Genomic DNA, 17,701 nt, shown 5'->3' on the forward strand with positions numbered 1-17,701 from the left:
TCTTTGTTAATTGATTTTTGCATTTTTTCCATTTTGTTTTCAAGGTTTTTTTTTTTAATCATCTCTTCTATCATTATTCTGAATTCTTTTTCAGATAGCTTGCATATTTCCTCTTCATTTATATGACTACTGTGTTTCTAGTTTTTTCCTTCATTTGTGTAGTATTTCTCTGCCTTTTCATTAATTTTTTTAACTTACTGTGTTTGAGGCCTCATTTTCCCAGGCTTCAAGGTTGAATTCTTTCCTCCTTTTAGTTTCTGCCCTCCTTAGGTTGGTCTAGTGGTTTGTGTAATCTTCGTACAGGGTAAGATTTGTGCTTTTTTGTTTGTTTGATTTTCCTCTGATAGGCAAGGCTGAGTTAGGTGGTAATCCCGTCTGCTGATGACGGGGTTTGTATCTTTGTTTTGTTTGTTGTTTAGATGAGACATACTGCACAGTGTGCTACTGGTAGTTGGGTGATGCTGGGTCTTATATTCAAGTGGTTTCTTTTGTGTGAGTTCTCACTATTTGATACTTCCTAGGGTTAGTTCTCTGGTAGTCTAGTGTCTTGGAGTTAGTGCTCCCACTCCGAAGCCTCAGGGCTTGATCTCTGGTCAGGAATGAAGATTTCACAAGTGGTTTGTTATGGCATTAAGTAAGATTAAAACATATTCAAAAATGAGAAACCAAAGATGAACCCCAGATAAATTGTAGTTGCAAAGCCAGGCAAATAATAATTAAAATAAGGGAATATACACATATACGCACTGTGCTGATCTCTGGACCTGCTGTGGGGGCAGCTCAGATTCCAGTCTCGTCCCACTCCTCTGTGTTCTTGCCTCCAATGTCTGCAATATCAGAACTAGTGTGTTTTCTTTTGGGGGGAGCTCTCAATGACCTTTTATATATTCCATAGACACAGAGTCTGCCTAGTTGATCATGTGGATTAAATCTGCAGCTTATACAGCTATTGAGAAGGTTTTGGGTCTTCTTCCTTAGCCACACTGCCCCTGAGTTTCAACTGTGGTTTTATTTCCACCTCTGCATGTCAGTTGTCCACTGGGGTTTTCTCCTGAGGCTGTCCTGGAGGACTTGGGTTTGCCCCTATGAGGGCCAGGTGTGGAGGTGGTGCAGCTGCTTGGGTTTCAGGAGTTCTGGCAGCACCAAATACTCAGGGGAGTTGGCGGCTAGGGCAGCAGGACATATAGTGCTCTAGAAGGGTATGGAAACCAGTACTGGCCAATACGCTCCAGTATTCTTGCCAGGAGCAACCTCCTCCCTGACAGAGAAGCCTGGCAGGCCACAGTCTACAGGGTCACAAAGAGTCAGACACTACCGAAGCAACCCTGCACGCACAGATGCAAGACTTTTTTTTTTTTTTAACCTGTGGCAGCTCTGCCCCAGTGAGAGTTGAGTGTGAAGGTGGCACAGTTGCTTGGCTGGCGGGGACCCTGGCAGCGCCAAGTGTGCAGGGACACGGTCTGCCTCTGCGGCAGGAGTTTTGGCCCTATCAGAGTCTTTTTTCGAGCCTCTTGTAGCTGGCAATAAGAAGACCTCTTTGGCCAGTATTTCTCCATAGCTCCGTCCGTTCAGGCACTTAAGAGGGCTCCTTTGCTTGGGGTCCTTCTCTGTTGTTTGGGTGTCAGGCACATAGAGAGGCCCCCCTGGCTGGGGTCCTACTCTGTAGACTGGCGCATAAGGCACTTAAAGGGGCACCCTGGGTGGGGTCCTACTCTGTAGTTCAGTGCCTCTGGTGTTCGATGAACCAGCCTCTCTACTGTTCAGCTGCTGATGGCTCCACCCCCTATGCGTGACTCAGCAGTATCACCTTGCTTCCATGGCTTCACAGACATTTGCCACCACAATCTCCTCCCTCACATCCCCTCAATCTGTCTCTCCACAGTCAACAGCAGCCCTCACCCTGGGACTGCTCCACAATCCCTAAACTCCAGTTTCCAGCTGCTGCACCTTCCAGGGGATCTATGTCCCTGTACAGGGTATGTGTGGCTGTGGCAAGGACTGTCTGATTCTCATTCCATTAAGGCTGCCACAGATCAGCTGTTTCACTCTCAGCCTTAAATGTTTCTCCTCTGACTCAGACAATTGCCCTGATGTGGGGATCATATCCTTACTTCAGTCCTCCCACCCTCTGAGGGCAGGTCCAGTCCTACTAACACTCCTGTTTTTCCCCCTAGTTCTTTCATCCTACCGAGTTTTGCATGGGTCTATATACTCTTTGCTGCAGGTCAGGTACTCCTGTCTGCTCTCAGCTGGTGTTCTGCATGCACTTCTGTGTCTGAAGGTGTATTCCTGATGTATCTGTGGAGAGAGATGTACTCCAGGTCCACCTACTCCTCCACCATCTTGTTCTCCATAACTTTGATTTTTATTTCTGAATAGTATACAGTTTTTTCCATTTTAATGTTGATGGACACTTGGATTGTTTCCAGTTTGGGGCCCTTATAAATAAAATTGATATAAACATTCTTGAATAAATCTTTTGTAGGATAGTGACATTCCTTTCTTTTGGCAATACAGTTAAGAATGGAAATACTTGGTCATAGTATAGGTGTGTGCTTAGCTTTATTCAAGAGTGAGAAACTGTTTTACAAAGGGGTTGAATTATTTTATACTCCTACAAGAACTGTATGAGAATTTCAACTGCTCCACATCCACAACAGCCATTTTTTTACTTTTAATTATTTTGGTATCTCATCATGGTCTGTATTTACATTGCCCTGAGAGGTAATGGAGAACCCCACAGACAGAGGAACCTGGTGGCTACAGTCTATGGGGTCGCAAAGAGTCAGACATGACTGAATCAACTAAGCATGCATTAATGAGTCTCAACACCTTTTCACATACTATTGGTCATTCATAGATCTCTTTTTGTGAAGTGCCTATTCAAGTCATCTGCTTTTTTTAATTTAAATTATTTGTCCTTTTAATGTTTAATTCATAGGAGTTCTTTTACATTCAGGGGACAAGTTCTTTATCAGATATATGTTTATGAATATGTTCTCCTAGATTGTGGCTTGGCTTTTCTCTTTCTTAACAATGTCTCTTATGAACAAAAACTTTTAATGTTGATGAAGTCTAATTTATCATTGTTTCTTTTATAATTAGTATTTTATATATCTTAAGAAATCTTTATCTCAATATTATAAAAATATTCCTCTATATTTCCTTTAAGGAAACTCAATAGTTTAAGGTCCATATAACCAAAGCTATGGTTTTTCCAGCAGTCATGTGCAGATGTGAGAGTTGGACCACAAAGAAGGCTGAGCACCAAAGAATTGATGCCTTTGAATTGTGGTACTGGAGAAGACACTTGAGAGTCCCTTGGACTGCAAGGAGATCAAACCAGTCAGTCCTAAAGGAAATCAACCCTGATATTCCTACAAGGACTGATGCTGAAGCTGAAGCTCCAATACTTTGGCCTCTTGATGTGAAGAGCTGACTCACTAGAAAAGACCCTGAAGTTGGGAGAGAGAGAACACAAAAGGAGAAGAGGGCAGCAGAGGATGACATGGTTAGATAGCATCACTGACTCAGTGGACATGAATTTGAGCAAATTCTGGGAGATAGTGAAAGACAGAGGAGCCTGGCATGCTATAGTCCATGGGGTTGCAAAGAGATGGATGTGATTTAGCAACAGAACAACACAACTTACGAGTCAAAGCTCCTTTTTCCCCCCACATAGGTATGTTTCAGCTTCATCATTTATTGAAAACACTCTTTTCCTTATTGAATTGACTTAACACTGTATACGTATAGGTCTATTCCAGATTCTCTCTCTCTTTTTTTTTTTATCAGATTATAGTGGTTTAATAGTGGCCCCCAAAGGAATGCCCAAGTTGTAACCCCAGAACATGCAAAAGTGACCTTATTTGGAAAAATGATCTTTGTACATGTAATTGTGGATTTTGAGATGAGGTCAACCTGGATTTAGGCTAGACCTTTGTTTACTTGTGTTCAGCTGCTCAGTTGTGTGTGATTCTTTGCGACCCCATGGACTGTAGCCCACCAGACTCCTCTGTCCATATAATTTTCCAAGCAAGAATACTGGAGTGGGTTCCCATTTCCTACTCCACAGATTGTCTTTTCTGTTCCATTGCTTTATGACTTCATTTATCTACCCTGACGTCAATTGCACTGTCTTCATTATTAAAGCTTTGGGTAAGTCTTAAAATCTAATAGTGGGAGTCCTTCACTTTTGTTCCTTTTCAAGGTAAGATAGCTATTTTAGGTCTTTGCATTTCTATATAAATTTTAGAATCAGATTGTCTGTTTCTCCAAAACACCTGCTGGAATTTTGATTGGAATTGCATTTAATCAATAAATCAATGTGGTAAGAATTAACCAATCTTCCCTTGTAGCTCAGTAGGTAAAGAATCTGCCTACAATGCAGGAGACCCAGGTTTGATCCCTGGGTCAGGAAGATACACTGGAGAAGGAAATGGCAACCCATTCCAGTATTCTTGCCTGGAGGATCCAATGAACAGAGGAGCCTGGCAGGCTATAGTCCATGGGGTCGCAAGAGTCAGACACAACTTAGTGACTAAACCACCACCACACTCAACCAATCTTAACAATATTGAGTTTCCCAATTCATAAGCATCATATGTCTTTCCACTTCAGCTTTTAAAATTTTCTATTAGCAATATTTTTATACTTTTCAATATATAGGTCTTTGCACATATTTTACTAAATATATTCAGAGGAAGGTGTAAATGGCATTTAAAAAATGTTTTTTCCAGTTGTTTGTTGCAAATAAGCAGAGACACAAATAATTTTGACTTTTTATCTCTTGGATCTTACAAAGTGGATTTTTAATTATAGTGGGTTTCCCCCCCTCCTTCCTGTTTTTCTTTTTTTTAATTTTCCACTGAATTTTCTATGTACACCAGTGTGTTATCTGTAAATGAAAATAGTTGATAGTTTTACATCTTCTTTTGTGTGTTTATGCCTTTTACTTCTTATTCTTGCCTTATCATATTCACTATCTCCAGTACAATGTTGAATTGAAGGGATAAGAGGGAACATTTTTGCCTTAAAGGGAAAACAACAGTTCTCCATTAGATTGTATGTTTGTCCTAAGTTTTTTGTAAATGCTTTAATCAGATTGGAAATGTTCTCTTTATTTCATCCTAAGGTGAGACTTTTTTTTCATGAACATGTGTTGAGTTTTATCAAGTGTTTTTCTGCATCTATTAACATGATTGCATAATTTTTCCCCTTTATGCTTTGATGTGGTGAATTACATTGATTGATTTTTCGATACTATACCAAACTTGCATGACCCTACTTGGTCATTATGTTTAATCTTCTTTATATACTGCTATTCACTTATATTCGCTTAGAATTATTCCACTGATGTTCATGAGGTTCATGGGGTCAATACTTCTATTTTTTGTACTTGCCCAGTTTTGTTATGAAGGCTTTTCTGGACTCATAAAATTGAATGGGAAAATGTTCCCTCCTCTTATTCTCTGAAAGGCTTTTAATATTTATATTATTTCTTACTTAAATGTTTGGTATTATTCACAAACCAGTGTACTTGGGTCTGGGATTTCCTTTTGGGTAGACTTCTAATTATTTGAATTCTTTAAAAAATATGGGAGTATTCACATTTTCTACTTTTTATGGAATTATAGTTGATTGATTAATACAGTGTGGTGCCAATCTCTGCAGTATACTAAATTGACTCAGTTATACACACACATATATTACTCTTTTCCATTATGTTTTATCATGGGATATTGACTATAGGTCTCTGTGCTATACATTAGGACCTTGTTGTTTATCCACTCTAAGTGTAATAGTTTGCCTCTACCAACTCCAAACTCTGTCTGTTCCTCTTCCTCCTCCCCTTGGAACCACAAGTCTGTTCTCTACATCTATGAGTCTGTTTCTGTTTTGTAATAGGTTCATTTCTGCCATATTTTAGATTCCACATATCAGTGATATCATATGGTATTTGCCTTTCCATTTCTGACTGATTTCATTTAGTGTAATAATCTCTATAATAGTTGCATTCATGTGACTGCAAATGGCCTTATTTTTTCTTTTTATGATCGAGTAGTAGTGCATCGTTCGTACATACCACATCTTCTTTATCCATTCACCTGTCAATGGATATTTAGGTTGCTTCCATGTTTTGGCTATTTTGAAAACTGCTGCCCTAAACATAAGGTTGTATGTATTTTTTTGAATTATAGTTTTATCTGGATATATACTCCTAGGAGTGGGATTGCTGGATCATACAGCAATTCTATTTTTAGTTTTCTGAGAAACCTCCATACTGATTTCCATAATGGCTGTATCAACTTACATTCCCAGCAACAGTGTAGAAGGTTCCCTTTCCTCCACGCTGTCTCCAGCATTTGTTATTCGTAGACTTTTTAATGATGGCCATTCTGACTGGTGTGAGGTGGTACCTCATTATAGTTTTGATTTGCATTTCTCTAATAACTGAACAACGTTTCATGTGCCTATTGGCCATCTGTATGTCTTCTTGGAAAAATGTCAATTAAGGTCTTCTGCTCATTCAAATTTTCTATATTTACTTTTAATAATTTCAGTAAGTTGATTTTTGTAAGCAAATTTCCCATTGTTCTAAGTTGTCAAATGTATCATAATAAAATTACTAATAATATCCCCTTTATCACTCTCTTAATGTCTGTAGGGTCTATACAGATATCATCAAATTTGTATTTCTCACTTTTTTGAGGGGTCAGGTCAGTCATCCTGTGGGACTATTCATTTTATTAATACTTTAAAGAATCAACTTTCCTTTTCATTGGTTTTCTTTATTTTGCTTATTTTTTCATGTTTTTTATTCCATTGAATTTTGCTCTTTTATTATTATTTTCTTCCTTCTACTTCTTTGTCTTACAAAAACAATAACTTGATTTCTTTTTAGGAATAAAGAAAGAAAGAAGGAGATATATTCAACAATGTCAAATCTTTAGAGCAGTTAACATGAAGAATGAGAAAGTCATTAAAACTGGCAAATAGGAGACCATCAGTGACTTGTTTTATTGTATAAAGGAAAGACTTAGAATCAGACACATTTGAGCTCTGGTAATGGAATCTGTTTTTCTTTTTGACCATCCATTGTATGAGCACAACTTCCTTTATGTAAGAATCCTCCTATCTGACAACACACACACACACACACACAAACTATGATTCTCGAAGGGATATAAAACCTATCTTCCATGACAAACATGGAAAATTCCAGAAATTTACTTTCCCAAGAAAACTTGTAGCTAGGATACAGGCCCATGATCTAAGTTTTGCCAGTCAGAGAATCATAGCTCATATCAGGGACCATGAGAGACCGTCTCTAGTGCAGCAGTAGCTGCAGAAATGGTACCTCCTAGGGAAGCAACAAGACTGGTGCTGACGCAGGCATCCCGTACTCATCTGGCAGTGTCGGCAGTGAGAAGAGCGAAAGCTACGAAGTGCAAAGCCGCCAGAAGTGTCCTCATTCATGCACCTCTGTGTGAATGAGATCACCCCTGACTATATAGCCCTCAGTCTAGGTCTTCAGACTTGCCTGGGGTTCTATGAGTCTACCTGACAACATAATTCATTCTCTGCTGAAATCAGGCGGCCTTAGCTTCTGTTCCTTGCAACTAGGAGACCTGTCTCTTTTAGACTGAATCCAAGCACCATGCTTACTAGCTGAGTGACTGTCACCAGATGGGTGATCTTTGTGCAATGTTCTGAACATCTTTTTCCTCAACTATTAAATGAAAGAAATGGTACCTACCTCAGTGTGGTTATGATTATTATGCAACATCTACAGAGCACCTGAGGTGTAACTGGTCCTAAATAAAGTTAAGTCCATGAAAATAAAAATTTATTACCCCCTAAAATGTTGATTCAATCTCTTTTAAAATCATTATCAAATCATATGTCATAGATCAAAATGGTGAATAAGAAATTTGAGGGTAGAGATAAACAAGATAGCCTTTACTTTCCAAATTTCAAGAATAAGAAAAGGCAAGCATAAGGTACTAACTCAAGGGGAAGCAGGGTTGAGATAAGATATTTTATCTTTTTTAGGAATTGGAAGACCTGAGCTTGTTTGTAAGATAACAAGAAGAAACTAATAAAGAGTAATTTAGACAGAAAAGATGGTTGACAAAAAGTTGACAGAAGTTCTTTAAAGGTATCAAGGGTCTAGATTAGAATCCTATTTTGTTGCAAAAATATACAGAATTTTACATACTAGGTACGATAAGACACAAAGAATAAGAAGTATTATCCAGGTGGGGGAAGTTCCTGTTTAAGTTAAATCTATACATACTCTGTATCTTGTCATCATAAAATTGAATTGTTTATTGAAAAAGGCAAGAAGCTCTAAAACCACAAAAGTTTTATAGTTATCTCCCATGGAATGTAAACCTTGACTACAAAGCTATGATAACTGCAAATCTTCCTTTACATAGTTGGCGTAAAAATTATATTTGGACACTTTATGTTTACTATAAAAGTAATTTTTGCTAGAATATGTTTGTTATAGTAAAATGGAACTTACTTTTCTAAATTATAATGTACACACCAGCTCTGTGTCAATGGTCAGCAACTTTGTGAACCCACACTGTATTCTCTCACTATGATCTACATGATAGATCCTTTTGTCCTACTTTTCTCCTCAAAAACTTGTGTTTAAAATCAAATTTGTGGTTCTAACAGATTTGCTTTTTTAAAAAAAGTTTATTTTTTATTGGAGTGGAGTTGATGTACAATGTCGTGTTAGTTTCAGGTCTACAGCAAAGTGATTCATATGTGTGTGTGTGTGTATTTGTGTGTGTGTGTGTATGTGTGTGAAAGTAAAAGTGTTGGTTGCTCAGTTGTGACCCCACGGACTGTAGCCTGCTTTTCTGTCCATGGAAATCTTCAGGCAAGAATACTGGACTGGGTAACCATTCCCAACCCAGGGATCAAATCCAGGTCTCCTGCATTGCAGGCAGATTCTTTACAATCTGAGCCACCTGGGAGGCCCCTATGTATATGTATATGGGCTTTCCTGGTGGTGCTAGTGGTAAAGAACCTGCCTGCCAATACAGGAGACATAAGAGACATGGGTTTGATCCCTGGGTCAGGAAGATCCCCTGGAGCAGGGCACGGCAACCCACTCCAGTAAATGGACAGAGGAGCCTGCTGAACTATAGTCCATAGCGTGCCAAAGAGTTGGACATGACTGAAGCAACTTAGCCTGCATGAATACATATATATTCAGGTAGATATAGAAATACTTTTTCAGATTCTTTTCCATCATAGGTTATTGCAAAATACTGAATATAGTTCCTTGTGGTAACAGATTTACTGCTAAACACCATATGAAGCTCTTTGCCTATTTTTTCCCCTTCGTCCATTCAAGAGAGCAGTTTTGGTACAGCAGTGGGGATCACAGCCAGACTGAAATGCATTAGGGAGAAAATAGCAGTGAAGAAATGGAGGCAGGCAATTAGCCTCCACTTAAAAATGTTGGGGGTAAATGACAGGGCACAAAGATAAGATGCAAACTCAAGAGAGTAGAGAGTTAAGATAAAAAATGATGTTTAGACGGGATGGCCTGCACTTGTGGGTAAGACAAGGAGCAGGAGCTTGTGCAGAGGGAGGAACTGAAAACTCAAGAGAGAGAAAATAAGAGTAATAAAACAAAATCCAGGAAAAAGTCGGAGATCAAGGATCTATAGGATGGGACTGGTGTTTGGGAGACGTTTTCTTCCTCTGGGAAAAAAAGAAAAGGAGCAAATGGTGGAAATTTTAGGATGAACATTAAAGTGTATGGTCAGATACTTGTAAAATTCCATGAGGAGCCAAGGGCTGAGAAGTGACTTTGACGGCCAGAGGAAAACGGAGAGTGCTTAGAGATTGCTCAGAGGAGAATGCCATGGAGAAGTCTTGAATTGAATAAAATGATTTGAGTAGCAGTGCAGCTACAAATGAAACACCAGTGGATTCAGTTAGCAAGTTCCTTGCTTTTCTCTAGTTACATGTAGGTGTAGAGAATCTGTAATAGCACTTGAAATATTAGGGACAATGGTTTTACCACGAAGCGACAGAGCTTTTGGAAGAACTAAGAAGAAAACAGGACCACACAGAATCAAAATGATGGAGCTGAGAGGGACACCTGAGAGACACAGAGCCCACCTGTCTACCTCCAAGCAGAAAGATGGCTGGACGACCCACTGGCCATGCCTGACAATAAGACAGTGTCCCCTAAGACCTCGAAAATGAAAGAAATGGAATCATCCCTAACATTTAATATTTTGAAATCAATATACAATAGACTGGAACAGAAATATGCATTGCCACCTTCATAAAGGGACTCCCAGACCTTCTAGAGCAGATGGTGTGATCTGACTAACTATATTAACATATCTAAAGAAAGTGTCAAACAGCCTTAGAAACAGAGAAAAGAGCACTGTCCAAAGGGAAAGAGTACCTTGGGCAGTGGACGTTGAGTTTCTGGTCCCATCAGCAAGATCATCCCTAAAACAGAGCGAAAGGAGTGACGTGTGGTCTGTGCTGCCTGCCACTCAATGGTTCAATCATCTGATTTGGTGCTAACCTAGAGCTATTCTCATCATAATTTGGCTTCCTCCAATCTTTCCATAGGGAGACAGTGCTCCAGTCCTTCACATTCAAGTCAAAACTATGTCAATTATTTCTTACTGTAAATATATTAACCCGTGACCAGTTTTACTTATCAGTCATATGAACTTGGCTGACATAAGCCCACCTCCAAAAGCCTAGGTGAGCTGATGATGGGTTTCTGAATCTGCAGGGCTGAGGTTAGCTGGAATTCATGAAACGAAGGCCTTACCCTTCAAGTGTTCAGGGGAGATAACAGGCTGGCCTTCCCCTGGTGAGAACCCACATCTACATAGTTTTTCCCATCTTGAAACAAAAACCGGTATACAGCAGATTGGACAAGGTCATGTGTGCTTCACCCTTACTGCCCCTCCAGATGGCCCTGGATGGTAGAGTCCCTTGCTTCAAAGGGAAATTGTCCTGAGGCTGGCAGGCAATTATGTCAAAACTGAGTCAATACCATCTATGGACAGGGAGGCTTGGCATGCTGCAGTCCATGGGGTCGCAAAGAGTCAGACACAACTGAGTGACTGAACTGACGGACAGCCTTTGAGGAGCCAGTAGTCAGCAATTTTTTTTTTTTTTTTCTTTTTTGGTAAAACTCCAGGCTGATGGCTCTAGATTGCATATTTCTTTCTCTGTAAAAGCTTTGTTAAGTTTTGCAGGAAACAGAAAAGAGGAGCCTTCAAAATGCCCACACAAGCTGTGCTCCTGAAAGGTCTTCTGGCCACAAGGTACAATTTTCTCTCCAGGATCTGGGAGGTCTTACCTCCTTAAACAACTGTTTGCAAGGCAGGTGGAATGCCTCGAGGAAGGGATTCAGTTTTTCATCTTGATGCCGATATCTTTGTGCATGACAGCTCCCCCATCCCTCCCCGTGTCCTTTGCCCCGCTGAAAGATAAACACAGGGCGCTTAGCATTTTCCCCAAGTGCACATTCATCGGCACTGACTCTTATTTTCCCCACCTCTGACTTTCATGCTGGACTTTTTGCCTGTGTTGTGGGGTCAGGTGTGGGATACAGGGGAGGGAGGGACTGTATTTTGTTAAGATCAAAACTGTGATTGATCTACCTGGGATTTCGTCTAGCTAAGTAACAGGAAAAGGGATAAACGAGTCCACTAATGCAAACACTTGGGTTGTGGGTGGCCAAAGACAGAGCTGGCTGGGGTGACCCAGGCAAGGAGTGGGGATTAGACAAGAGAGTGAGAGGCAGATCAGGAGCTATGATACAAGGAAAAGTGGAGGCGGAAAGACGTATTACTCCCAAGAAGGAATCTATAAAAATTAGACGCTAGGGGAACAAGAAAGGAGCCTGGACCAAAGGACATGACTACCCAGAGGGGATGTGGAATAGACAGAAATGCCAGGGCAGAAATGTCCCTGGGCTTAGCTTTGAAGAGATTGTATAAAGCCTGGTGGGCTACAGTCCATGGGGTCTCAAAAGACTTGGACACAACTGAGCAACTAAACAACGACAATAACCAATAAACATTAAGATCCAGATATAGTCTGATAGAGGCTCTTCTGTGCAAAGAAAATCTGTTCATCTTTTTTCTTTTGTCGGCCGTTCCTCATGACATGTGGAAATTTCCTGCCCAGGGATCAAACCTGCACCGCCTGCAGTGGAAGCACAGAATCTTAACCACTGGATCACTGCTGCTGCTGCTGCTGCTGCTGTCACTTCAGTCATGTCCGACTCTGTGTGACCCCATAGACGGCAGCCCACCAGGCTGCCCTGTCCCTGGGATTCTCCAGGCAAGAACACTGGAGTGGGTTGCCATTTCCTTCTCCAGTGCATGAAAGTGAAAAGTGAAAGTGAAGTCTCTAGTCATGTCTGACCCTCAGCGACCCCATGGACTGCAGCCTTCCAGGCTCCTCCATCCATGGGATTTTCCAGGCAGGAGTACTGGAGTGGGGCGCCATTGCCTTCTCCGACTGGACCACTAGGGAAGTCCTAAGAAAGCCTGTTTTTCTTAATTAGGTCTATAAGATCAAAGATATTAATAGCAAAGTAATTTTGTGATCAAACAAACATGAAATATGGCAATTTAATGGATCAAGACAATATGAAGAAGTTTTTAAATGTTAAAACAAATTTGGAACAGTTTTGGTTGTCATTGGAAATTGGCCCAGGGGCCAGAGGGATGTCGGGGTATTGGGTGGGGTTTGTGGTACAGAGTGGGGATTATGGTTCCTTTCTCCATCCTGCTGCTTCAGAGTCTTTAGAAAAAAACTGAGATCCTTCTGACTCCACAAAGAAAGCTGTGCTGCAGACCCAGTGGTGCTGTTAGCCAAAGGACTGGGGATCCTTGCAGGGGCCTACCCCAGTGGGTACCAACAGCAAGCCTCGTCGATGACCACAATCAATAGTCACTTGGGCCTCTGAAGTCCAGAACTTTAATAGCCTTAACAGCACTCAATTTTCCACAAGTGCAGCATAACGGTTACAATCTAGACTGCCTAGAATTGAACTCTGGTTCCCGCACTGAGCTACTGCATTGGCCAAGAAGTTCCTTTGGTTTTTAAGTATTAATGAAAATAAAAGACATCTTTTTCCTTTTCACAAAGAACTTTATTGAACAACATATTCACTTTTTTGTTCCACTGCCTTCTGCCATTTTTTAGCAACTTCATAATTTCATCTTCTCAAAACTTTTTATCTTTTCAAGCAAACAACTGTTTCAGGTGACTTTTACTGTCTTCAAGGGATGGAATTTTTTTTCCATTAGGAGAATTTTGTGAAAACCAAAATAAATGGAAATCCAGAGGTGTAATGTCTGGTGATTATGGTGGATGAATCATGACTTCCCAGTCAAGCTGTAACAGTTTTTGCCTGGTCATCAAAGAAACATGCAGTCTTGTGTTACCCTGAGGAGATATTATCCATTTTCTGTTGACTAATTCTGGATGCTTTCTGTCGAGTGCTGCTTTCAGTTGGTCTAATTGGGAGCAGTATCTATTGAAATTATTGTTTGGTTTTCCGAAAGAAGCGCATAATAGAGGACTCTTTACCAGTCCCACAATGTACATAATACCACCTTCTTTGGATGATAAACCACAGCCTTTGGTGGTTCATTTCACTTACCCCATGATCTCTCTCATTCCACATTATTATACAGTACCCACTTTTCCTCACTTGTCAAAACTTGTTTTAAAATCAGAATGTTTACTTTACATATCAGTCGAGAATCTCACGCAGAAATATGGTCAAGAAGGATTTTTTTCACTTAACTTCTGTGAAAACCAAACATCAAAGCAATTAACATAACCAAGCTGGTGCAAATGGTTTTCAGTGCTTGATTGGGATATTCTGAATATGTCGGCTATCTTCCATGTAGTATAACATTAATTATTCTCGGTTAATGTCTTGATTTGATTCCTATCAACTTCAACTGATTTACCCCACCATGTAGCATCCTCCAGAGAGAAATTTCCAGCATGAAACTTCGCAAACCAATTTTGACACATCCGATCAGTCACAGCACCTTCTGTATACACCACATAAATCTTTTTTGTGTGTGTTTCAGTTGTGTTTTTACCTTTCTTGAAATAATAAAGCATAATAAGCTGAAAATGTTTTTTTTTCTTCTAACTTTTAACATTAAAATGGCTACACAAAAATTCACCGATTTTTGAAAGGTATTTATCTGGCTGTATGAGGTCTTAGTTGTGGCAACGTGGAATCTTCCTTGTGGCATGCAGAGTCTTTCCTGGCAGCGCCCGGGCTTCTCTAGCTGCGGAGTGTGGCCTTCTTCCTAGTTGTGGCATGGGGGCTCTAGAATGTGGGCTCAGTAACTGAGGTGTTTGGGCTTAGTTGGCCCACAGCATGTGGGACCTACCCCAACCAGGGATCCCAACCAGGGATCAAACTCTCATTCTCTGCATTACAAGGCAGATTCTTAACCACTGGACCACCAACAAAGTCTCAAAAAATTCACCAATTTTGATAAGCTTTTTTAAAATTCATGCGGATATCACATTACAACCTAACAAGACTGTTTGGAATGAAGTTAAAGAGAACTGCTAAGTGCTACTAGAGCCATCTTATGGAATTTTGGCCAACCTCATACTAAATAGAGCCACTCTTGTAGAAAGAGGGGCTCTACACCTGCATCACAGAGACACAGTGGTGAATAATTCACCTGCAATGCAGGAGACATGGTTTGATCCCTGGATTGGAAAGACCCCACTGGAGCAGGAAATGGCAACCCACTCCAGTATTCTTGCCTGGAAAATTCCATGGACAGAGGAGCCTGGCCCGCTACCAGTCCATGGGGTTGCAAAGAGTCAGATACGACTGAGCAACTGAGCATGCACACAGCATCAAAGACCTAGGCACATCTGTTCAAGAACTGCCAGCCCCCACCTGGTTCTTTCTTCAGAACCTCTCCTGGTTGGTGGGGCGTCTTTCCCTCACCAGCTCCACCCCTACTTCATTGTCCCTCGCCTGCTGGTTACCTCTGCTGCTGCTGCTAAGTCACTTCAGTTGTGTCCGACTCTGTGCAACCCCATAGATGGCAGCCCACCAGGCTCCCCTATCCATATATATGTATATGAATGACTTTATTATATACCTGAAACCAACATAACATTGCAAATCAACTATACTTCAATTAAAAGAAAGAGTACATTGTGCAATTTTACAGTTGTCGGTACATGTGTGCATGCTCAGTTGCTTCAGTTGTGTCCAGCTCTTTGAGACCCCATGGACTGTCGCCCACCAGGCTCCTCTGTCCATGGGATTCTCCAGGCAAGAATACTGGAGTGGGTTGCTGTGGCCTCCTCCAGGGTATCTTCCTGACCCAGGGATCGAACCTGAGTCTCCTGCTTGGCCACTTATTAAAGGTGTGACCTTAGCAGAGTTAATCCCTATCTAGCTTTAATTTCCTCCTGAAAACATGGGGATGATATTACTCCTTCATTACTGTTGTGAAGATGAAGTGAAATCACTCGGCATAGCACCTAGACATTATTTATTCCTATTACCTCAAGAGGTGTTGTCAACCTTTAATCCTCCATGAAGCTATGTGGTCCAGTGTTTTTCTAGTGAAGAACTAGCTGGCAGAGTGCTACACAATGGGACTCAACATAAATCTTGGTACAAAAAGAATAACATATTGGGGGAGTCCTAGAGGTGACCAGCCAGAGAAGGCAATGGCAACCAACTCCAGTATTCTTGCCTGGAAGATCCCATGGATGGAGGAGCCTGGTAGGCTGCAGTCCATGGGGTCTCTAAGAGTCAGACACGACTGAGAGACTTCACTTTCACTTTTCCTTTCATGCATTGGAGAAGGAAATGGCAACCCACTCCATATATATATATAGTTGTGTAGTCACTAAGTTGTATCAGACTCTTTTGTGACCCCATGTGTGTATATATATATCCTTTTTCAGATTCTTATCCATTTTAGGTTATTATAGGATATTCATGAAAAAAGCAAGAGAGTTCCAGAAAAACATCTATTTCTGCTTTTTGACTATGCCAAAGCCTTTGACTGTGTGGATCACAATAAACTGTGGAAAATTCTGAAAGAGATGGGAATATCAGACCACCTGACCTGCCTCTTGAGAAACCTGTATGCAGGTCAGGAAGCAACAGTTAGAACTGGACATGGAACAACAGACTGGTTCCAAATAGAAAAAGGAGTACGTCAAGGCTGTATATTGTCACCCTGCTTATTTAACTTATATGCAGAGGACATCATGAGAAATGCTGGGCTGGAAGAAGCACAAGCTGGAATCAAGATTGCTGGGAGAAATATCAATAACCTAAGATATGCAGATGACACCACCCTTATGGCAGAAAGTGAAGAGGAACTAAAAAGCCTCTTGATGAAAGTGAAAGAGGAGAGTGAAAAAGTTGGCTTAAAGCTCAATGTTCAGAAAACTAAGATCATGGCATCTGGTCCCATCACTTCACGGCAAATAGATGGGGAAAAAGTGGAAACAGTGTCAGACTTTATTCTTTTGGGCTCCAAAATCACTGCAGATGGTGATTGCAGCCATGAAATTAAAAGATGCTTACTCCTTGGAAGGAAAGTTATGACCAACCTCAGTGAGTCAGTCAGTTCAGTTGCTCAGTCATGTCCAACACTTTGCGACCACATGAATTACAGCACGCCAGGCCTCCCTGTCCATCACCAACTCCCGGAATTCACTCAAACTCTCGTCCAACCTGCTAAGTCACTTCAGTCGTGTTCGACTCTGTGCGACCCCATAGACGGCAGCCCACCAGGCTCCCCTGTCCCTGGGATTCTCTAGGCAAGAACACTGGAGTGGGTTGCCATTTCCTTCCCCAATGCATGAAAGTGAAAAGTGAAAGTGAAGTCACTCAGTCGTGTCCGACTCTTAGCGACCCCATGGACTGCAGCCTACCAGGCTCCTCCATCCATGGGATTTTCCAGGCAAGAGTACTGCAGTGGGGTGCCATTGCCTTCTCCTCACATCCAACCTAGATAGCATATTAAAAAGCAGAGACATTACTTTGCCAACAAAGGTTCGTCTAGTCAAGGCTATGGTTTTTCCAGTGGTCATGTATGGTTGTGAGAGTTGGACTGTGAAGAAAGCTGAGCGCCAAAGAATTGATGCTTTTGAACTGCGGTGTTGGAGAAGACTCTTGAGAGTCCCTTGGACTGCAAGGAGATCCAACCAGTCCATTCTAAAGGAGATCAATCCTGGGTGTTCATTGGAAGGACTGATGCTAAAGCTGAAACTCCAATACTTTGGCCACCTCATGCGAAGAGTTGACTCATTGGAAAAGACTCGGATGCTGGGAGGGATTCGGGGCAGGAGGAAAAGGGGATGACAGATGATGAGATGGCTGGATGGCATCACCGACTTGATGGACATGAGTTTGAGTAAACTCCGGGAGTTGATGATGGACAGGAAGGCCTGTCGTGCTGTGATTCATGGGGTTGCAAAGAGTCGGACACGACTGAGCGACTGAACTGAACTGAACTGAACTGATAGAGTATTGAATAGAGTTCCTTGTGCTATACAATACATCTTTGTTGTTCATTTGTTTTATATAGAGTAGTGTGTATCTGTTAATCCCAAACTCTTAATTTATTCCTCCTATCCACCCCCCTACCCCACCTCCAGA

The sequence above is a fragment of the Bos indicus genome, chromosome 20 (genome assembly GCF_029378745.1).
Source record: "Bos indicus isolate NIAB-ARS_2022 breed Sahiwal x Tharparkar chromosome 20, NIAB-ARS_B.indTharparkar_mat_pri_1.0, whole genome shotgun sequence".
Lineage (NCBI taxonomy): Eukaryota > Metazoa > Chordata > Mammalia > Artiodactyla > Bovidae > Bos > Bos indicus.